This window comes from Dama dama, chromosome 18, assembly GCF_033118175.1.
Source record: "Dama dama isolate Ldn47 chromosome 18, ASM3311817v1, whole genome shotgun sequence".
NCBI classification, from domain to species: Eukaryota; Metazoa; Chordata; class Mammalia; order Artiodactyla; family Cervidae; genus Dama; species Dama dama.
In genome coordinates, this window is record NC_083698.1 from 14,039,348 (window position 1) to 14,063,267 (window position 23,920).

Here is a 23,920-nt window from a genome sequence, read left to right on the forward strand (position 1 = left end):
ATAAATGCAAAAGAAACTAAAGAGACCATAGCAAAAATCAACAAAGCTAAAAGCTGGTTTTTTGAAAAAATAAACAAAATTGACAAACCATTAGCAAGACTCATTAAGAAACAAAGAGAGAAGAACCAAATTAACAAAATTAGAAATGAAAATGGAGAGATCACAACCGACAACACTGAAATACAAAGGATCATAAGAGACTACTACCAGCAGCTCTATGCCAATAAAATGGACAACTTGGAAGAAATGGACAAATTCTTAGAAAAGTATAACTTTCCAAAACTGAACCAGGAAGAAATAGAAGATCTTAACAGACCCATCACAAGCAAGGAAATTGAAACTGTAATCAGAAATCTTCCAGCAAACAAAAGCCCAGGACCAGATGGCTTCACAGCTGAATTCTACCAAGAATTTAGAGAAGAGCTAACACATAATACAAATAGAAGTGCTTAACATAAGCACTTAATGTTCTTACTGAAAAAAAAATATCCAAAAAACAAACAAAAATGAATCTCTGAATGGTGGCATTCCACATTATCAACTATCAACTTTGTTTTAGAATAAAAGGATGGGAGACATTTAATGTATTTTTAATGTAGCTTCATTAAAAATTTTTATACTTATATTAGTCAGCCAAATTTCACTTCCATTTAATACTGGTTCAGATTACATATCTTGGGCTCTAAAATCACTGCAGATGGTGACTGCAGCCATGAAATTAAAAGACACTTGCTCCTTGGAAGAATAGCTATGACAAACCTAGACAGCATATTAAAAAGCAGAGACATTACTTTGCAGACAAAGATCTGTATAGTCAAAGCTATGGTTTTTCCAGTGGTCATGTATGGATGTGAGAGTTGGACCATAAAGAAGGTTGAGCACTGAAGAACTGATGCTTTTGAACTATTGTAGTGGAGAAGATTCTAGAGAGTTCCTTGGACAGAAAGGAGATCAAACCAGCCAATCCTAAAGGAAATCAATCCTGAATATTCATTGAAAGGACTGGTGCTGAAGCTAAAGCTCCAGGACTTCGGCCAATTGATGTGAAGAGCTGGAAAAGACCCTGATGCTGGGATAGACTGAGGGCAAGAGGAGAAGGGGGCAACAGAGTCTGAGATGGTTGGATGGCATCACTGACTCAATGGACATGAGCTTGACCAAGCTCAGGGAGACAGCGAAGGACAGGGAAGCCTAGCATGCTGCAGTTCATGGGGTCACAAAGAGTTGGACACAACTTAGTGACTGAACAACACCAACAACAGATTACATATAAACATGGTGTTGGGTTCTGCTAATCACCCAATGACAAAGACATTTTTCCTTTAAAATCCAAGATAGTGTTTCCAAAAACGAATGTATAGGCCAAATGCTCCAGAGGAAACCAGCATAATATTCTATATAGCTCAATCACTGTTTATGATTGGGTTTAATAGTCTCTATGTTGATTTTCAAATGACTAGGATATTCTGTCCTCTATAGAGGAGACAACAATCTACTTACAATGGGAATCAGTCAAAACATAATCCTCAATGGTCCAGATGCTGGGGAGTGCCTCAGGGACCTCTGCACACAGGCAGAAGTCTGAAAGTTTTATCCACTGATGAGGGATCTCAATCCACACCAGTCACCCCAAATTTGATAACTCTTCATGCCTTCAATACGATTCCATTTAACCTAGAGTTGTACTCTCAAGGAAGTCACTGGAAAGGTAGTTATATTGTAACTTCTCCCATCTCATTCTCCTTGTAGCACCTGCCTCAATTTTACAAAGCAAACCTAACCATGGTTCATATTGCCTCATTTTAGTGACTTATGATGTCACTAAAAAGGCACAGTTCATGGATCAAGCATATTAAATGAAATTATTTACATTTCCATTGACAAAGCAAATATTATACTTTCTTTTTTTTTCATTTATTTTTACTAGTTGGAGGCTAATTACTTTACAATATTGTAGTGGGTTTTGTCATACATTGACATGAATCAGCCATGGATTTACAAGTATTCCCCATCCCGATCCCCCCTCCCACCTCCCTCTCCACCCGATTCCTCTGGGTCTTCCCAGTGCACCAGGCCCGAGCACTTGTCTCATGCATCCAGCCTGGGCTGGTGATCTGCACCGAAACATGTATATTATCTAGGATGAAATATTATACTTTCATAATCCACCAAGCACCCCTCTGCTCCAGCTGAAGGTGCTATTCCATTAGTGCTTAAAATACGAAGATTTTTGTGGGAAATTATTCTACTTTCTCTGCTAATATTCTCTATACTCAATCTCATCAGTAGTCCTTACTGGCAGAGTTGGTTATTCTTTCCACAATATATATAATATTTTTCTTGTGATTATAAAATGGTACATGCTTATTGTAGGATCTTTGGAAAATAGAGAAAAAAGAAGAGAAAATAAGAAAAAGTGCTTATAATCCCTCTGCCCAGAGATGACAAATTTTTACATTTGGTATATTTCTTACTTTAATTGCCTATCATTTCACATGGTTTAAAGTAAATTATTTAGAGCAATCATAGTTTCTAAAACCTCCCTTGTCAGCTCTTGAATTTATATCCTAAAAGCTGAAATTGAAAGTGTTAGGTCACTCAGTCGCATTTGACACTACAATCCCATGGACTATAGCCTGCCAGGTTCCTCTGTCCTTGGAATTCTCCAGGCAAGAATACTGGAGTGGGTAGACATTCCCTTCTCCAGGGGAATCTTCCTAACCCAGGGATCGAACCCTGGTCTCCCACGTTGCAGGCAGATTCTTTAGCATCTGAGCTACTAGGGAAGGCCCATTTATATCCTGAAATTAATACATTATCCTTGGCTGAAGTAGACTCAGGAGTTGCAGCTTCAAGATGAGGGGAGAGAGAGAGAAAACAGAATCTGTTTCAGCTGTGAAATTATTACAGTAAGGAAGCAAATGGTCCCCTTCAAAGTTACTCCTGAAAGCCTCTACTCTCATGACTTTATCGTTGCCTTAGTCTGCTCTTTTGTCTTGAGAGTTCAGCTATTAATACCATTTCAAGTCCTTTTTTATTTTGCATTTGGAGAAAATGCCACCTCCCATTCTACTGTGTGGTACCCAGGATAATCCCTTACTGCTCTCCCTGATTCTGAGCCCTCTGGACATCCCCTCCTTGCTACTCAAATCTCCTACACTGCTGACTAGCTTTGCCAGCCTTGGGCAGCCCAGGAGACAGGAATGAAGTGGTTTGATGCTTGTAAAAGAGTAACCGAAAAAAAAAAAAAGAGTAACTGAATACAAAATATGCTCAAGAGGGAGACTAACCTTATTGATTAAAAAAAAAAATCTACAGATTTTTTTCAAGTGTAACTTTAACACAGTTATACACACAGCATAATGCAACCTATGAGATCCTGCTAAAACCACTTTAATAAACAAAATAATGTATATTTGGGAATAGTAATAGCTGTATAGTAATAGCAGTTACATCAATGGAATCTGTGTTTTTGAGAATTGAAAAGCAAGCTGTATGAGAAATACTGTGGTAAATTTAACTACCCTAAGTATGCTTGTCCTGGTTGTATTTATTTTTTAAACTTGTGAGTTGTCCAGTGATTTGTCCTTGGTGAGTTTCCCATCGTTTAAGAAATTTGACCACTGGATGAATTTTCACCTGCCAGTGGGCATAGACATCAGCAATTTCCAATAGGACCATGACAAATATTCAACAGCTTGACAAAACACAGAAAATATAAACAATGCAAAAAGATGCCTTTTTGATAAAGATTTTCTATAAAAATATCTTTTATTTTATGAACTCAAGAGTAGCTGGTAGTAGTTATTTGGCACTTTTTATCTTCTAACACAGCTAAATGAAGAGTTGCCAATCCTTTATCAGTCTCTCATTTTTATTTCTTTTATCTGAAAATTTACTGATCCGTGAAATCCCAAAGTCTAGTAACCACTGGATTGGCTGACTTCTAGGATTCTCTGAATTCTCAAGGTATACAATTATATATATGCATATATTAAAACTTGAATTTTTCTGTAAAATCCAACACTGGTAAAGTGATTTTTTTTAGTAACACTTTATTTTCAAACTCACAAAAAAGTTGCAACCAAAACTGCTTTATCAGTTACTATCCTATGTGTGTGTATATTATTTTTTATGAACTGTTGAACAATAAGTTGTATACATCATGCCCCTTTCCTCCTAAATGCTTCTGTGTATACATCCTAAGAACAAAAGCAGACCTTTTTACCTGTTAGGATCCTTACCTATTAGGATGACTTTTATAAAAATGATAACCAATAACAAGTGTTGGAGAGGATGTATAAAAGGGAATCCTTGAACACTGTGAGTGGGAATGTAAATTGGTACAGCCATTATGAAAACAGTATGGAGGTTCCTCAGAAGTCAAAAATAGAACTGCCATATGGTCTAGCAATCCCACTTTTTGGTATACATGTGAAAGAAATGGAATCTCCAAAAGATATCTACACTCCCATGTTCACTGAAGCATTATTCACAATAGCGAAGACACAGAAACAACTTTAGTGTCCATCAATAGATAAACAGCTAAAGAAGATGTCACACACACACGTATCCACATGCACTGTTATTCAGCCATGATGAAGAAGGTAATCCTGCCATTTACAACAACATGGGTAAATATAGAGAACATTATGCTAAGTGAAATAAGTCAGACAGAGAAAGATACTGTATGATTTCACTTACATGTAAAAAAAATTTTTTTAAGTCAAACTCATAGAAACAGTGACTAAAATATAAAATACTAGTTACCAGCAGTTGGAGGGGTGGAGGGAATGAGGAGAAGTCCATCAAAGGGTTCAGTTCAGTTCAGTCACTCAGTCATGTCTGACTCTTTGTGACCCCGTGGACTGCAGCACGCCAGGCCTCCCTGTCCATCACCAGCTCCTGGAGCTTGCTCAAACTCACTTCCATCGAGGTGGTGATGACATCCAGCCATCTCATCTTCTGTCATCCCCTTTTGCTCCTGCCTTCAATCTTTCCCAGCATCAGGGGCTTTTCAAATGAGTCAGCTCTTTGCAATCAGGTGGCCAAAGTATTGGAACTTCAGCATCAGTCCTTCCAATGAACACCCAGGACTGATCTCCTTTAGGATGGACTGGTTGGATCTTCTTGCAATCCAAGGGACTCTCAAGAGTCTTCTCCAACATCACAGTTCAAAGGCATCATTTCTTCAGCACTCAGTTTTCTTTATAGTCCAACTCTCAAATCCATAAATGATTACTGGAAAAACCATAGCTTTGACTAGATAGACCTTTGTTGGCAAAGTAATATCTCTGCTTTTTAATATGATGTCTAGGTTGGTCATAACTTTTCTTCCAAGGAGCATTCATCTTTTCATTTTAATTGCTGCAGTCACCATCTGCAGTGATTTTGGAGCCCAAAAAATAGTCTGTCACTGTTTCCACTGTTTCCCCATCTATTTGCCATGAAGTGATGGGACCAAATGCCAGGATCTTAGTTTTCTGAATGTTAAGTTTTAAGCCAACTTTTTCACTCACCTCTTTCACTTACATCAAGAGGCCCTTTAGTTCTTCTTCGCTTTCTGTCATAAGGGTGGTGTCATTGGCATATCTGAGGTTATTGACATTTCTCCCAGCAATCTTGATTCCAGCTTGTGCTTCATCCAGCCCAGCATTTCTCATGATGTACTTGTCATAGAAGTTAAATAAGCACGATGACAATATACAACCTTGACATACTCCTTTTCCTATTTGGAACCAGTCTGTTGTTCCATGTCTAGTTCTAACTGTTGCTTCTTGACCTGCATACAGATTTCTCAAGAGGCAGGTCAGGTGGTCTGGTTTTCCCATCTTTCAGAATTTTTCATAGTTTATTGTGATCCACACAGTCAAAGGCTTTGGCATAGTCAATAAAGCAGAAGTAGATGTCTTTCTAGAACTTTCTTGCTTTTTTCAATGATCCAGCGGATGTTGGCAATTTGACCTCTGGTTCCTCTGCCTTTTCTAAAACCAGCTTGAACATCTGGAAGTTCATGGTTCACATATTGCTGAAGCCTGGCTTGGAGAATTTTGAGCATTACATTGCCAGCATGTGAGATTAGTGCAATTGTGCGGTAGTTTGAACATTCTTTGAGAATTCTTTGGCATTGCCTTTCTTGAGGATTGGAATGAAAACGGAACTTTTCCAATCCTGTGGCCACTGCTGACTTTTCCAAATTTGCATCAAAGGGTAAAAGTCTTCAATTATAAGGACTAAGTTCAGGGGGATACAGCATGGTTACTATAGTTAGCAATACCATATTGTATACTTGACATTTGCCAAGATAATAACTCTTAAGCGTTTTCACCACACACATACATCAAAGGCTATGAGGTGGTGGATATCTTAGCTAACATGACTGTGGATGTCATTTCACAAAGGAAACGTAAATCAAATCATCATATTACACAGTTTAAATATATACACTTTTATTTGTCAATTATACCCCAACAAAGGTAATACTTCCATTTATATAGCAGACTATGAAATCTCTTTTATACATTATTTTATTTAATTTTACACTATGAGTAGAACATTATTACATTTCAGGAATGAAGGGGCTTGGAGAGGTTAAACAATTGCTGAAGTTCATTGCAGCCTTCCATAGACAATTCTCATGGTTCCATTAAATATAGGATTCTGTTAAGTTAAACATTTTTAATCTACTCCTTTTCAATTAATTTTTACATAATGGATTCAAATTATAAACATAATAGGGGAATTATTTCAATGTTTCATGAAATATTCATTAAAATTGTCCTGTTTCTATTTACATATTACTTTCAATTGTTTTTGCATACTCTTTGTATTCAGAATTGGTCTTTCCCTTGTGGTTCATTTATCCACAAAATATTTCCAATAAGATAAACTGCAGAAAACAATTACAGCTGCTTTAACAAAATGCATCTTCTGATTCATCAACACTATGAACCTAAAGAATTCACTCCTTTAATAGCTTTCAAATACCAAAATATTACAAATAGCTACAATTAAGGCAGGCATACATTTTATCCCATTAACTATGGTATAGTTCTATAGTCTAATAATTTAAATTAAGCTCTCTTTGAGTTGGTGAAAAAATTTCTATTTTCTTTGTAAAATAATCCATTCTTCGAACTGTGTAATCATCTCTTCCATGAAGACTGCCAGGGCTTCTGACCATCCTCGATACCATTTTCCACATACTTCCAACATCCATCCCTGCTACTCTGTAACCAAAACTCATCCCAGATCTGTCCTTTTCTTTCTATCTCCAATGCTACTACCCTGACCTAAGAATAATCATTACTCATACACAGTAATACACAGGCTTCCTGATCTTCCCCCATTTCTAGACCATAATTCACACTGAACCTCGAGTGATCTTATTGTAATGTGTGTTAGATCCTCTTATGCCTCTGTTTAAACATCTCCAATATTATATCATGCTCAGCACTGAATCTGGTACCTTTACATAGCCTCAAGCCTCCACACACTAGCCCCTCCTACTATTTTAACTTCTTCTGCCTATCCCCTCTACAGTCCCCTCCACCAAGCTCATTACTGACTCAAGACTTCTGCACATGACCTTCCTTCTGTCTGGAAAGCTCTTCATTCAAATCTATATTTTGAACTTACTTTTTCTCTAATCATTCAGAGCTCAGCTTCCCCAGAAGGGCTGTTTCTGGAATATCCTCACCCCTCATTCTCTACCAAGTTATGCTTCATTTTCTTACAGCCTTTCCTTTATTGCTTACTGATTTGTTAATGGGCTTAAATTTTACCAGCTCTCTAGGAAGAAGAAATGGAAATTGGACACTACTAACCAAAATGTTGTGAATGATTTACCCTTTTCTGAGAAGACTGCCTCCTTGTACAGTTCCTATATTATCACATACACTCTCTGCATGCTTGATCATCCATCTTAGCTCCCTATCTCTGTGCTATGACTTAGTTTAACAAAGAAAAGTTTCTTCCTCTTTGCAAATATGAGATTTTATAGTATAAGTGAGCCATTATTGGGTAAGGTAACCTCCTGATAGGAACCTAAGCTGAAGACAGAACTGCATTCAACAGAAACTCAGATATCACATCACTTCCTGTTAATACTGCAAGCATCCCACCCCTATTGTGCTCCCTAGCTAAATAACAGCTTAAGAACATCTTGCCCGAATATATGTGAGATGTAGAAGGCTGGTACCTAGTCTTAGAACACTTAGAATACCAAGAGAAATACTGTTGCAAGAATAAAACCTGGCTAGTTAGCAGAACAGAGACATTCTTAGGTAAGGGGTTTCTGTGTGTCTGACTTGCTCAGTCGTGTCCATCCCTGCAACCCCATGGACTGTAGCCCAACAGGCTCCTCTGTCCATGGGATTCTCCAGGTAAGAATACAGGAGTGGGTAGCCACCATTCCCTTCTCCAGGGGATCTTCCCAATCCAGGGATCAAACCCAGGTCTCCCGCATTGCAGGCAGATTCTTAACCAACTGAGTTACCAGGGAAGAGGAGGGCCTGCAATTCACAAAATCCATTCACAGTGAGTGGGACGCAATGCCTGCACCATTACCACAGGAAAGAGGTGCAGAGCAGGGAGAAGTCTCTGAAACTGAGTACTTGGAAAAAAACAAACCTGGTTTTCAAATTTCGATTCCACACCTATTAACCTAGATGTGAATTTTTGTTGATTATTTATAAGATGTAATAATAACTACATTTTATAATTGCTTCTCAGACTACTGCGCAAGATTGCCAGGAGAAATATCAATAGCCTCAGATGTGCAGATGACACCACCCTTATGGCAGAAAGTGAAGAAGGACTAAAGAGCCTCTTGATGAAAGTGAAAGGAGAGAGTGAAAAAGTTGGCTTAAAGCTCAACATGCAGAAAACTAAGATCATGGCATCCTGTCTGATCACATCGTGGCAAATAGATGGGGAAACAATGGAAACAGTGGCTGACTTTGTTTCTCTGGGTTCCAAATTCACTGCAGATGGTGATTGCAGCCATGAAATTAAAAGACTCTTACTCCTTGGAAGGAAAGTTATGACCAACCTAGACAGCATATTTAAAAGCAGAGACATTACTTTACCAACAAAGGTCCGTCTAGTCAAGGCTATGGTTTTTTCAGTGGTCATGTATGGATGTGAGAGTTGGACTATAAAGAAAACTGAGCACCAAAGAATTGATGCTTTTGAACTGTGGGGTTGGAGAAGACTCTTGAGAGTCCCTTGGACTGCAAGGAGATCCAACCAGTCCATCCTGAGGAAGATCAGTCCTGGGTGTTCATTGGAAGGACTGATGTTGAAGCTGAAACTCTAGTACTTTGGCCACCTCATGTGAAGAGCTGACTCATTTGAAAAGACCCTAATGCTGGGGAAGATTGAGGGCAGGAGGAGAAGGGGACGACAGAGGATGAGATGGTTGGATGGCATCACCAACTCGATGGACATGGGTTTAGGGGTACTCCAGGAGTTGGTGATGGACAGGAAGGCCTGGCGTGCTGTGGTTCATGGGGTTGCAAAGAGTCGGACACAACTGAGCAACTGAGCTGAACTGAACTGAACTGTTGGGGTCCTTTAATGGACCGGAACCTTGTGGTAGGGAGTCGACGATAAGAAAGTGAAAGAGAGAAAGAGAGAGAGAGAGACAAAAAAGACCCGGGGACCTAAGCTCTGATGGAGCAAAGGTGCTTTAATGATTTTTCTACGAGTATATATAGGCTGCAGTACAAGAAACTTCTTTCGGGAATGATAGAGATCAGAAAACCAAATGTACAGCAACCGTTACCAAGGGAACAAGGGGTAATGTTAGTCACAAGGTCAGGAGACAATCCATATCTCAAGAAAAGGGAAGGAGATTAAGCTGTTTTGTCCTAAGGAGAATGTTTACTAAAGGAGACTCATGCTTGCCTCACACAATGACCTCAGTCCCTGGGAGCAGCGTGCTGTTCCGCTTGAAGAGGGACAAAGGACTCATGAGAGACAGCATGTAGGAATCCTCCCGTCAAACATTCCCTGACACTGAACTACTGTGTCTGCCAATAACTGGAGCATAATCAATATTCCTTTCTTCTTTCCCCTCTACTCTTCTTCTGCCTTCTCCCAGGAGAGATCTAAGAAATGGGTTGCAACTAGCCTGTTCAGATAATTAACTATTTTTGCTGTGAGACACTGGGGAAGGTAGAACAGGGGCTGACATTTTAAGGTATTATAAGAGGATAAATGTTGAAACACTGTCAATAAACACCAGCGAGGGTAGAAGTCGGACAATTACACATAAAAAATCTTTTAACAGGAGGAGGAGCCAAGATGGCGGAGGAGTAGGACGGGGAGACCACTTTCTCTCCTACAAATTCATCAAAAGAATAACTGAACGCAGAGCAAACTTCGGAAAACAACTTCTGATCGCTAGCTGAGGTCATCAGGCGCCCAGAAAAGCAGCCCATTGTCTTCGAAAGGAGGTAGGACAAAATATAAAAGATAAAAAGTGAGACAAAAGAGCTAAGGACGGAGATCCGTCCCGGGAGCTCTTAGGCGGCAGTGCTTGGGGTAGGGTCCGGGCCTGAGTGCCCTGAGGACAATCGGAGGGAGCTTCTGTGAGTTGCCAACATGAACTGTGGGAGACCAAAAGAGAGAGAGTAAATTAACCGGCCCGAACACACTGCCGGCCATTCGCAGAACAAAGAGACTGAGAGGGTCCAGAGAGGAGCTCGCAGGCTGTGGACCGGCCCAGCTCCGCCGGAGGCAGGAGGCAGGAAGGAGGGGAAGGTCGCGGCGAGACACAGGGCGCAGGCACCCGACCGGCGCGGGCGGGGACTGGGGCTGGGGACGCGGAGGGCAGAAGGCGCGCGCACCCGACTGGCGCCAGAGGAAACTGAGACTGGGTCCGCGGAAGAGAGGGGGCGCGCCACACCTGGGGAGAGTGCGTCCACCGAGCCCCTGGCTGCCTGGACCGCTCTGACGGGGAAGGCACAGAGAGCAGGCGCAGCTTTTCCTTCCGCGCTTTTGTGGAACACCCGAGGGCTGGAACCTCGCGCAGCGCGGGGCGCGCTCCATATAGAACAGCCGGGAGCCTGAGCGGCGCAGACGGAGAGGGCAGGGTCGGCCCCTCCCGGCAGCGCCAGCCCGTCCCCGTGGCGCCAGCCCGTCCCGGCAGCGCAAGCCCCTCCCTGCAGCGCGACGGAACTAGCTACCTGACTAAGAGTCCACCTCCGCCCGCCTGTGTCAGGGCGGAAATGAGGCTCTGAAGAGACCGGCAAACGGAAGCCAAATAAACAAAGGGAACTGCTTCAGTAGGGACTGGTGCAACAGATTAAAATCCCTCTAGGAAACATTGACTACACCGGAGGAGCCTGTAGATATCGAGAAGTGTAAGCTGGAACGAGGAGCTATCTGAAACTGAGCCGAACCCACACTGACCGCAACAGCTCCAGAGAAACTCCTAGATATAATTTAACTTTTTTCTCTTTTTTTCTTTTTTTTCTTTTTTATTTTTTCTCTTTTATTTTCCTTTAAAATCCCCTATTACTCCCCCATTACTCCTTAACTTTCATTTCCATAGACTTTTACGATTTTTTAATTAGGGGGGAAAAAAAAATTTTTTTTTTCTTTCTTTTTTTTTTTTCTTTCTTTTTTTTTCTTTCCTTTTTCTCTCCTATTTTCTATTTTTCTTTTTCTCTTATTTCTTTTAAAGTCCTCTAGTACTCCTCCACTACTCCTTAATTTTCATTTCCAATACACTATAACCTTACAAAAAAAAAAAAAAAGAAGAGAAGCCCTATTTTTAAACCGAAGATTATTCTCTCCCAATCTTGACTCTCTGTTTTCTACCTCAGAACACCTCTATTTCCTCCTTTCCCCTTCTCTTCCCAATCCAATTCTGTGAATCTTTGTAGGTGACTGGGCTACGGAGAACACTCTGGGAACAGACAGCTGCGTAGATCTGTCTCTCTCCTCTTGAGTCCCCCTTTTTCTCCTCCTGTTCATCTCTATCTCCTTCCTCCCTCTCCTCTTCTTCATGTAACTCTGTGAACCTCTCTGGGTGTCCCTAACGGGGGAGAATCTTTTAGCCATTAACCTAGAAGTTTTCTTATCAGGGCTATATAGTTGGAGAAGTCCTGAGACTACAGGAAGAATAAAACTGAAATCCAGAGGCAGGAGACTTAAGCCCAAAACCTGAGAACTCCAGAAAACTCCTGACTACAAGGAACTTTAAGTAATAAGTGACTGTCCAAAAGCCTCCATACCTACACTGAAACCAACCACCACACAAGAGCCAATAAGTTTTAGAGCAAGACATACCACGCAAATTCTCCAGCAACGCAGGAACATAGCCCTGAACATCAACATACAGGCTGCCCAAGGTCACACCTAACACATAGACCCATCTCAAAACTCATTACTGGGCACTCCATTGCTCTCCAAAGAGAAGAAATCAAGCTCCACGCACCAGAACACTGACGCAAGCTTCCCTAACCAGGAAATCTCGACAAGCAAATCGTCTAACCCCACCCACTGGGTTAATCCTCCACAACAAAAAGGAACCACAGACCTCCAGAATACAGAAAGCCCACTCCAGATACAGCAATCTAAACAAGATGAAAAGGCAAAGAAATACCCAAAAGGTAAAGGAACATGAAAAATGCCCACCAAGTCAAACAAAAGAGGAGGAGATAGGGAATCTACCTGAAAAAGAATTTAGAATAATGATAATAAAAATGATCCAAAACCTTGAAAACAAAATGGAGTTACAGATAAATAGCCTGGAAACAAAGATTGAAAAGATTCAAGAACTGTTTAATAAAGACCTAGAAGAAATAAAAAAGAGTCAATTACAAATGAATAATGCAATGAATGAGATCAAAAACACTTTGGAGGGAACCAAGAGTAGAATAACGGAGGCAGAAGATAGGATAAGTGAGGTAGAAGATAAAATGGTGGAAATAAATGAAGCAGAGAGGAAAAAAGAAAAAAGGATCAAAAGAAATGAGGACAACCTCAGGGACCTCTGGGACACTGTGAAACGCCCCAACATTCGAATCATAGGAGTTCCAGAAGAAGAAGACAAAAAGAAAGGCCATGAGAAAATACTCGAGGAGATAATAGCTGAAAACTTCCCTAAAATGGGGAAGGAAATAGCCACCCAAATCCAAGAAACCCAGAGAGTCCCAAACAGGATAAACCCAAGGCGAAACACCCCAAGACACATATTAATCAAATTAACAAAGATCAAACACAAAGAACAAATATTAAAAGCAGCAAGGGAAAAACAACAAATAACACACAAAGGGATTCCCATAAGGATAACAGCTGATCTATCAATAGAAACCCTCCAGGCCAGAAGGGAATGGCAGGACGTACTGAAAGTAATGAAAGAGAATAACCTACAACCTAGATTACTGTATCCAGCAAGGATCTCATTCAGATATGAAGGAGAATAAAGCTTTACAGATAAGCAAAAGCTGAGAGAATTCAGCACCACCAAACCAGCTCTTCAACAAATGCTAAAGGATCTTCTCTAGACAGGAAATGCAGAAAGGTTGTATAAACGTGAACCCAAAACAACAAAGTAAATGGCAACGGGACCACACCTATCAATAATTACCCTAAATGTAAATGGGTTGAATGCCCCAACCAAAAGACAAAGATTGGCTGAATGGATACAAAAACAAGACCCCTATATATGCTGTCTACAAGAGACCCACCTCAAAACAAGAGACACATACAGACTAAAAGTGAAGGGCTGGAAAAAAAATATTTCATGCAAACGGAGACCAAAAGAAAGCAGGAGTCGCAATACTCATATCAGATAAAATAGACTTTCAAATAAAGGATGTGAAAAGAGACAAAGAAGGACACTACATAATGATCAAAGGATCAATCAAAAAGGAAGATATAACAATTATAAATATATATGCACCCAACATAGGAGCACCACAATATGTACGGCAAACGCTAACGAGTATGAAAGAGGAAATTAATAGTAACACAATAATAGTGGGAGACTTTAATACCCCACTCACAACTATGGATAGATCAACTAAACAGAAAATTAACAAGGAAACATAAACTTTAAATGACACAATGGACCAGCTAGACCTAATTGATATCTATAGGACATTTCACCCCAAAACAATCAACTTCACCTTTTTCTCAAGTGCACACGGAACCTTCTCCAGAATAGATCACATCCTGGGCCATAAATCTAGTCTTGGAAAATTCAAGAAAATTGAAATCATTCCAGTCATCTTTTCTGACCACAGTGCAGTAAGATTAGATCTCAATTACAGGGAAAAAATTGTTAAAACTTCAAACATATGGAGGCTAAATAACACGCTTCTGAATAACCAACAAATCATAGAAGAAATCAAAAAAGAAATCAAAATATGTATAGAAATGAATGAAAATGAAAACACAACAACCCAAAACTTATGGGACACTGTAAAAGCGGTGCTAAGGGGAAGGTTCATAGCATTACAGGCTTACATCAAGAAACAAGAAAAAAACCAAATAAATAACCTAACTCTACACCTAAAGCAACTAGAGAAGGAAGAAATGAAGAACCCCAGGGTTAGCAGAAGGAAAGAAATCTTAAAAATCAGGGCAGAAATAAATGCAAAAGAAACTAAAGAGACCATAGCAAAAATCAACAAAGCTAAAAGCTGGTTTTTTGAAAAAATAAACAAAATTGACAAACCATTAGCAAGACTCATTAAGAAACAAAGAGAGAAAAACCAAATTAACAAAATTAGAAATGAAAATGGAGAGATCACAACAGACAACACTGAAATACAAAGGATCATAAGAGACTACTACCAGCAGCTCTATGCCAATAAAATGGACAACTTGGAAGAAATGGACAAATTCTTAGAAAAGTACAACTTTCCAAAACTGAACCAGGAAGAAATAGAAGATCTTAACAGACCCATCACAAGCAAGGAAATCGAAACTGTCATCAAAAATCTTCCAGCAAACAAAAGCCCAGGACCAGATGGCTTCACAGCTGAATTCTACCAAAAATTTAGAGAAGAGCTAACACCTATCTTACTCAAACTCTTCCAGAAAATTGCAGAAGAAGGTAAGCTTCCAAACTCATTCTATGAGGCCACCATCACCCTAATTCCAAAACCAGACAAAGATGCCACAAAAAAAGAAAACTACAGGCCAATATCACTGATGAACATAGATGCAAAAATCCTTAACAAAATTCTAGCAAACAGAATCCAACAACATATTAAAAAAATCATACACCATGACCAAGTGGGCTTTATCCCAGGAATGCAAGGATTCTTTAATATCTGCAAATCAATCAATGTAATACACCACATTAACAAATTGAAAGATAAAAACCATATGATTATCTCAATAGATGCAGAGAAAGCCTTTGACAAAATTCAACACTCATTTATGATTAAAACTCTCCAAAAAGCAGGAATAGAAGGAACATACCTCAACATAATAAAAGCTATATATGACAAACCCACAGCAAGCATCACCCTCAATGGTGAAAAATTGAAGTCATTTCCCCTGAAATCAGGAACAAGACAAGGGTGCCCACTCTCACCACTACTATTCAACATAGTGTTGGAAGTTCTGGCCACAGCAATCAGAGCAGAAAAAGAAGTAAAAGGAATCCAGATAGGAAAAGAAGAAGTAAAACTCTCACTGTTTGCAGATGACATGATCCTCTACATAGAAAACCCTAAAGACTCTACCAGAAAATTACTAGAGCTAATCAATGAATATAGTAAAGTTGCAGGATATAAAATTAACACACAGAAATCCCTTGCATTCCTATATACTAACAATGAAAAAACAGACAGAGAAATTAAGGAAACAATACCATTCACCATTGCAACAAAAAGAATAAAATACTTAGGAGTATATCTACCTAAAGAAACAAAGGACCTATACATAGAAAACTATAAAACACTGATGAAAGAAATCAAAGAGGACACAAACAGATGGAGAAACATACCGTGTTCATGGATTGGAAGAATTAATATTGTCAAAATGGCTATTCTACCCAAAGCAATCTATAGATTCAATGCAATCCCTATCAAGCTACCAACGGTATTTTTCACAGAACTAGACCAAAGAATTTCACAATTTGTATGGAAATACAAAAAAACCTCGAATAGCCAAAGTAATCTTGAGAAAGAAGAATGGAGCTGGAGGAATCAACCTGCCTGACTTCAGACTCTACTACAAAGCCACAGTCATCAAGACAGTATGGTACTGGCACAAAGACAGAAATATAGATCAATGGAACAGAATAGAAAGCCCAGAGATAAATCCACGAACCTATGGACACCTTATCTTTGACAAAGGAGGCAAGGATATACAATGGAAAAAAGACAACCTCTTTAACAAGTGGTGCTGGGAAAACTGGTCAACCACTTGTAAAAGAATGAAACTAGAACACTTTCTAACACCATACACAAAAATAAACTCAAAATGGATTAAAGATCTAAATGTCAGACCAGAAACTATAAAACTCCTAGAGGAGAACATAGGCAAAACACTCTCCGACATAAATCAAAGCAAGATCCTCTATGACCCACCTCCCAGAATATTGGAAATAAAAGCAAAACTAAACAAATGGGACCTAATGAAACTTAAAAGCTTTTGCACTACAAAGGAAACTATAAGTAAGGTGAAAAGACAGCCCTCAGATTGGGAGAAAATAATAGCAAATGAAGAAACAGACAAAGGATTAATCTCAAAAATATACAAGCAACTCCTGCAGCTCAATTCCAGAAAAATAAAAGACCCAATCAAAAAATGGGCCAAAGAACTAAACAGACATTTCTCCAAAGAAGACATACAGATGGCTAACAAACACATGAAAAGATGCTCAACATCACTCATTATTAGAGAAATGCAAATCAAAACCACAATGAGGTACCATTACACATCAGTCAGGATGGCTGCTATCCAAAAGTCTACAAGCAATAAATGCTGGAGAGGGTATGGAGAAAAGGGAACCCTCTTACACTGTTGGTGGGAATGCAAACTAGTACAGCCACTATGGAAAACAGTGTGGAGATTTCTTAAAAAACTGGAAATAGAACTGCCATATGACCCAGCAATCCCACTTCTGGGCATACACACTGAGGAAACCAGATCTGAAAGAGACACGTGCACCCCAATGTTCATCGCAGCACTGTTTATAATAGCCAGGACATGGAAGCAACCTAGATGCCCATCAGCAGATGAATGGATAAGGAAGCTGTGGTACATATACACCATGGAATATTACTCAGCCATTAAAAAGAATTCATTTGAACCAGTCCTAATGAGATGGATGAAGCTGGAGCCCCTTATACAGAGTGAAGTAAGCCAGAAAGATAAAGAACATTACAGCATACTGACACATGTATATGGAATTTAGAAAGGTGATAACGATAACCCTATATGCAGAACAGAAAAAGAGACACAGAAATACAGAACAGACTTTTGAACTTTGTGGGAGAATGTGAGGGTCGGATATTTCAAAAGAACAGCATGTATACTATCTATGGTGAAACAGATCACCAGCCCAGGTGGGATGCACGAGACAAGTGCTCGGGCCTGGTGCACTGGGAAGACCCAGAGGAATCGGGTGGAGAGGGAGGTGGGAGGGGGGATCGGGATTGGGAATACATGTAAATCCATGGCTGATTCATATCAATGTATGACAAAACCCACTGGAAAAAATAATAATAATAATAAAAAAATTTAAAAAAATAAATAAATTAATTAATTAATTAAAAATTTCACCACATCAAAAAAAAAAAAAAAGAAAGAAAGAAAAAATCTTTTAACAGATATAGTGCCAAAATTATGTAAAGATGTGTGCAAGGATGATCACTGTGGTGTTGATTTCAATACACTCCATATAAATTGTATAAACACTCTACATGTGTCTTAATAGTGATCTGTGATGGAATGATATGTATTCTTTAAAATGTACTAGTTAGAATAGTTCCAAGATATGTTGTCAGATTAAAAAGCAAATTGCCAACATATTATAATACAGTATAAGTGAGTTTGTGTGTTTGTGTGTATGGTGTGTTTATATAAGAATATATAAAATGACATGTGCATGAAAAAAATTCAGAAACAAAAGCTGACAGTGGATATGATTCTGTGGGATGGAGTAGGAATAAACACTGTTTAGATAGGGAGGTTTTTTACTTGAATTTCTTTACCTTTTTGTATTGCTTGATTTAAAAAAAAACTGATAAGCATGTATTATTTTTATAATGAAAATAAAATAATTTAAAATATTCCTTAAAAGCTACTTAGCAAAGAGAAAGGGAGACAAGAAAAATCCAGGACGCCAAAAGATAGTTAAGAAGTTAAAATCCCCCTGTAGCATTTTACACTCAGCATTTGCAGTAGAGGCTTTAGAACATGATTAACATTTATGCTGAACACAGGCAGGAAATGGTGTCAGGGGATGTTCAACTTTAAGGGATCCAATATGTTGCATTTTCCTTTGTGTGCCATTTCTCAAGGACTCTGTTCCTTATCAGTTCCAGGAATACAGGAATGCGTAGAGCTGCATGCAGTTCTCAGGACTGAGATCATGGGAAAGGGCACCTCCTTGGATTCCTTTCAGTGACTCTCTTCAGCGACCTTGTATGCATTAGACTATCCATTTTGTTGCAACTGGTGGAATTTCATTCTTTGTAATGGCTGAGTAATCATTTTACTGAAGATATATAAGCATACAGTTCTGCTAATAAAATACCTTTGTTCCACTAGAGACTTGGGTCCCCCACATCCTTCTTTCTGTCTTCATTCTCTTAGGAGCATGGAAGCCTACCGAGCTCACTTTCTCGCCCGGGCTTTCAAGACCTCCTTGAGAGGGCGCCCTGTGCCTTCGTGAGAGGTACATGTCCTGTGCATGGGCTTTACTGGTTTTCCACGTAACCCGAGAGATACTGCTCTCTCTCTCTTTTTCTTTCTTTTCATCAACTTCAGTCCCCAGGTCCCGGTCTGTAAAAGACCGCAACAAAGTGGGATAATGAAAATCATACAAATGACTTGGAGGATCCCACTGGTGGGATGTTCAGATAAAATGCCTGGATGTTTGTTTCTATTCATTTAAGTGGTTCAGTCTTGGATGCTTACTGGAATCACCAGGGAGACTTAAAATCAACCAAGACCTACCAGCAGAGATTCTCATTTAATTGATCTGGGGAGGGGCCAAGCATGAGAGTATGTTATGTTTTAAAACACCTCCAGGTAATTCTCATTTAGCCAGAGTAGAAAACAGCTGCATCTAAGATTTCTTAGAACCCTCCAGGAAATACCGACATGCAGTTCTTGACCATCTACAACTACCAGGTAGTGGCCTAGGAGTGCATCCTACAAACACGAAGTGATTAAAAAACATTTAGAAATGAGCAAAGGAACTGAATAGACATTCTTCCAAAGAAGATATACAAATGGCCAACAAGTACATGGAAAGATCTCATCGCCAATCGCCAGGAATATGCAAATCAAATGTAATGAGATATCACCTCAGATGTCTTACAATGGCTACCATCAAAAAAAAAATGAGAAATAACAAGTATTGGAGAGGATGTGGAGAAAAGGAAACACTTGTGACCTGTTGGTGGGAATATAAATTTGTATAGTCACTCTGGAAAACATAATGGAAGTTCCTCAAAAAAGTAAGAATAGTACTATCACATGATCCAGCAATTCCACTCCTGGGTATACATCCAAAGGAAATGAAATCACTATCTCAAAGAGATATCTGTACCCCCATGTTAATTTGTAGCATTATTCACAATAGTCACGATATGGAGACAGCCTAAGTGTCTTGTCAAAAGAAGAATGGATAAAGAAAATGTGGTAAAAATATACAGTGGAATGAAATTCAGCCTGAAAAAAGAAAGAAATCTTGCCACTTATGACAACATGGATGGGTCTTGAAGAGACTAAGCAAAGTGAAATAAGTCAGAAAAAAGCAAATACTGTGTGATCTCATTTGTATGTGGAATCTAAAAAAGCCAAACTCAGAGAAGCAGAGAGTAAAACAATAGTTGCCTGGGGCTGGGGAGTGGGGGAAATGGGGAGGTGTTGGTAAAAGGGAACAAACTTTCATTTACAAGACAAGGAAGTTCTGAGATCTAGTGGACAGCAGGGTGACTATAGTTAATACAGCATTATGTTTGAAAGTTGGTGAGAAAGAAAATCTTAAATATTCTCACCACAAAAAATGGTGATTATATGACATGATTACAGTTGTTAGCTAAAGCTAATGGTGATCATTTTGCAATATACAAGTGTATATTGTACATTGTATACAATGTAAATCCACACATTATGTACCTTAAACTTGTATAATGTTATGTCAATTATATTTCAATAAAGTTGGATAAATAAATAAATAAAGGACAAAAAAATTTCAGCCAAGTAACAATTACGTTTGGGTTTGATATATTTTGATCTGTCTGTAACTGTGCAATTTGTGGATGACAAGTAGAAAAATTATGTTTTTTCATTAAAAAATTTTTTTATTGGAGTGTAGTTTCTTTACAATGTTATGTTAGTTTCTGCTATACAGTAAAGTGAATCAGCTATATATATATATATATATGCTGCTAAGTCGCTTCAGTCGTGTCCAACTCTGTGCGACCCCATAGTCAGCAGCCCACCAGGCTCCTCTGTCCCTGGGATTCTCCAGGCAAGAACACTGGAGTGGGGTGCCATTTCCTTCTCCAGATATATACCACATCTTCATCCATTTCCCTGTTGATGGCCATTTAGGTTGCTTCCATGTCCTGGCTATTGTAAATAGCACTGCAATGAAGATTGGGGTGCATGTATCTTCTGGAATTATGGTTTCTTCTTTATAAATAGTGGCATAAAAATAATACATTCTATTTTCAATAGTAGACAACTAAATAAAAATAGGTTCTGGGTAACTGCACTAACTTGAAACTTTTTTATGTGATAACAATTATCCTAAGAGCTTATCTGGTACCTGAACCATTTTATTCCAGGTGTAGTCCACAAGGCAGCCACTTTACATAATCACTGGGAGCTTGCTAGAAGTGCAGAATCACTAGCTCTGGGAAAACTTGCTAAATCAGAATAATCATCAGGCAAAATCACCAGATGATTCATAGACAGTAAAGTTTGAGAAACGCTGTGTATTAGTTCTTAGAAGCATTTAAAATCTTTAGACCTCCTTAACCAAATCCCATTCTACTGACAGAGATTTGGTTATTCTGAAATTGAATGGCTAACGTCCCAACAATGTATGTAACAACAACAACATTAACAGAATGCACTTACTGTTACCAGTTACTATGTACAGGGCACTCTACGGTGGCTCTAGCAGTAAAGAACCCATCTGCCAATGCTGGAGACATAAGAGACCTGGGTTCAGTCTCTGGGTTGGGAAGATCCCCTGGAGGAAGGCATGGCAACCCACTGCAGTATTCTTGCCTGGAGAATCCCCATGAACAGAGGAATCTGGCTGGCTACAGTAAACGGGGTCACAAAGAGTTGGACACGACTGAAGCAACTTAGGATGCAAGCACACGTTCGGACACAATACACACTTCACATGTATTATTTTCACAAAAAGCTAAAGAACAGTGTACTATTGTTCTTTCCATTTATTAAGGAGTCAATTGAGATTCAGGTGTATTAAAGTCCCACAGCTGACAAATGGCAAAACTAAAAGTTAAATTCAGATCTGGTTAAAATACTTAGTTATTTCATTATTCTCCATGGGCTTTGCGAAGATTATATTAATAATTTTGATGGTATGGTAGAGTATTTATTACACTTTCAAAAAATCATTTAAAAGAAGACTAGGTAACCTCTAATTTAAAGTAACAGTCACTGCAGAACATACAACAACAATAAAAAAAAAGAGAGAAAAGTTAGATCATAAGATATGTCAATCACATATTACATTTTACTTAAAATTCACACACACACATGGTTTTAGTTTGCATAGTAATTTGATCAATAAGTGTATTCAGAAACCTTGCAGTCAAAATTTTCAGGCCTTGAAACATGGCCAAGAGAAACATTTTGTTCAAGTTTCAATTAAGCATTAATAAAAAAAAAATAGGTTTATACAAAAACAAGAGTAGAACTTTTCAATATATTGAAAGTGTGCAAAAGTATATAAGTGAAAGGTCACTCAGTCATGTCCAACTTTTTGTGACCCCATGGACTATACAGTCCATGGAATTCTCCAGGTCAGAATACTGGAGTGGGTAGCGGTTCCCTTCTCCAGGGGGTCGAACCCAGATCTCCCACTTTGCTGGCGGATTCTTTGCCAGCTGAGCCACCAGTGAAGCCCAAGAATATTGGAGTGGGTAGCCTATCCATTCTCCAGCGGAACTTTCTGACCCAGGAATCAAACCAGGGTCTCCTGCATTGCAGGCACATTCTTTACCAGCTAAGCTGCCAGGGAAGCCCAAAAGTATACAAACTAGCTTCTAAGTGGATCTTGTCTTTCCTGAAAAAAATGCCAAAGTAGAAAATCTGTCTGAGATGGAAAAAATCTTTATCATTTATCATAAGAAAATACCATTTAACCTATTTCCTTACTCTGAAGACTGAGGTACCACTACACGCCAGTCAGGATGCCTGCTATCCAAAAGTCTACAAGCAATAAATGCTGGAGAGGGTATGGAGAAAAGGGAACCCTCTTACACTGTTGGTGGGAATGCAAACTAGTACAGCCACTATGGAGAACAGTGTGGAGATTCCTTAAAAAACTGGAAAGAGAACTGCCATATGACCCAGCAATCCCACTCCTGGGCATTCACACCAAGGGAACCAGATCTGAAAGAGACACGTGCACCCCAATGTTCATCGCAGCACTGTTTATAATAGCCAGGACATGGAAGCAACCTAGATGCCCATCAGCAGAAGAATGGATAAGGAAGCTATGGTACATATACACCATGGAATATTACTCAGCCATTAAAAAGAATTCATTTGAACCAGTCCTAATGAGATGGATGAAACTGGAGCCCATTATACAGAGTGAAGTAAGCCAGAAAGATAAAGAACATTACAGCATACTAACACATATATACGGAATTTAAAAAGATGGTAACGACAACCCTATATGCAAAACAGAAAAAGAGACACAGATGTACAGAACAGACTTTTGGACTCTGTGGGAGAAGGCGAGGGTGGGATGTTCTGAGAGAACAGCATTGAAACAAGTATACTATCAAGGGTGAAACAGACCACCATCCCAGGTTGGATGCATGAGACAAGTGCTCAGGGCTGGTGCACTGGGAAGACCCAGAGGGATGAGATGGGGAGGGAGGTGGGAGGGGGGATCGGGATGGGGAATACATGTAAATCCATGGCTGATTCATGTCAATGTATGGCAAAAATCACTACAATATTGTAAAGTAATTAGCCTCCAGCTAATAAAAAAAAAAAAAAAAAAAAAAAAGACTGATTAAACTTCAGGTGGAATTCAGTTACAAAATACATATTACCAACAATACATACAAGGCACATCTCTCTCAATCACAAAGTTTTCCCCCACTGATCTGTATTAGCTTCTACCTTGGACTTTCGACTTGAACTGAAACAGTTTTTGTTGGAAACAACTGTTGCACTGAGTAGGTAAAAATCAGTCCTATTGCTGCCACAAGAAGCAGTAGGAGGTTACCTACTGGCCACAGAAGTTATGTATTTTCAGCATGGTTGGATTTATCTGGGTATGCATATGTCCAGTCATGCTGAAAATATTAGCATTGAGGACTATACCAAGGCGAACATGAATTAATTAATTTACTATTAGGTTTCTGAAGCCCATCCTAGACTGTGCTTCTCTGGTTCATGGTGCCTATTGAAGAGTTGATTGAATTTGGCATTTGTGTTCAATCAGCCACTACATACTTCTAGTTCTGTGTGTGGCTGAGAGGACAGT